The following is an 806-nucleotide window of genomic DNA, read 5'->3' as shown; positions in this document are numbered from 1 at the left end:
AATTAATGTTAGTTATAAATGCTGTCCTCTATTGTCAATAAAAACTGGAAAATGTCCTGGAAAACTATTCCTTCAGAAGAGTGGGAACCCTGAATGTTGTGTTTTCCCCTCCAGTCCATCATGGCCGCAGTGGCCTTCTTCTACAGTAACTACCTGCTGCTGCACTGGCAGCTGCTCATCCTGGTCGTGGCGGGCTTCTTCGGCGCCACGACCTTCTTCATGGCCGAGACGATGGATGAAAGTCCAGCAGGCGAGATTCGGGACCTACGACAGCCATCTGAGTGACAAAGGACGCATCTGAAAGAACCAACCCCCAGAGATGACGATGGAAATGATTTGAGATGATGATGAAATGATGATGAACGTATTCCAGCCCGATACTGTGGTATGTTTGGTTCAGCCTGACAGTGGCTGCACATTACAGCCAAACATTAAAATCAATTTAAACATTTATCTGTGCTAAATCAGAAGTTACGAGGAGGTTGTGCACGAGATTTACCTTCGGTTCCTCCCGCCGTTTATTTTCTGCAAATGTATCAAAACAAATTCTGAAAGCAGCCTTCACTGCGGGATGATGGATAAAGACTTGTTAATCACATAAAAAGCACTTTTGATTCAACAGTGATGATATAAAGAGTCCCACTGTTAGTGCCTGTACGAGCAGATCCTGAAGAACAATGCTGACGTTATTGTGTTTTAACACAAACACCCAGTTTTTATTGGACGTAGCTGCTTCGGCTGCACGAACTGACTCAAAGGACGAGTGTCGGGATATTATATATCGTTCCTCTTGTCAAAATAAACCC

At 44.2% G+C, this 806-nt stretch overlaps 2 protein-coding genes across 2 annotated transcripts in view; one reads left to right on the top strand and one right to left on the bottom strand.

Moving 5' to 3' along the window:
• si:ch211-79m20.1 overlaps positions 1 to 806 on the bottom strand; it is a 37,722-nt gene that overhangs the window by 21,949 nt on the left and 14,967 nt on the right. The gene's annotated exons all lie outside the window — the stretch shown is intronic.
• The window catches only part of mfsd11 (major facilitator superfamily domain containing 11), a gene marked incomplete at both ends in the record, with an annotated part of 5,812 nt that extends 5,006 nt beyond the window's left edge, over positions 1 to 806 (top strand). The window contains 1 exon segment of the mRNA XM_035660389.1: positions 355 to 806.

Source organism: Morone saxatilis, unplaced genomic scaffold, assembly GCF_004916995.1.
Source record: "Morone saxatilis isolate NCDOM2014 unplaced genomic scaffold, NCSU_SB_2.0 Contig17, whole genome shotgun sequence".
Taxonomy (NCBI): domain Eukaryota; kingdom Metazoa; phylum Chordata; class Actinopteri; family Moronidae; genus Morone; species Morone saxatilis.
The sequence above is the reverse complement of the archived record's forward strand: the minus strand, read 5'-3'. Positions and strand labels throughout refer to the sequence as shown.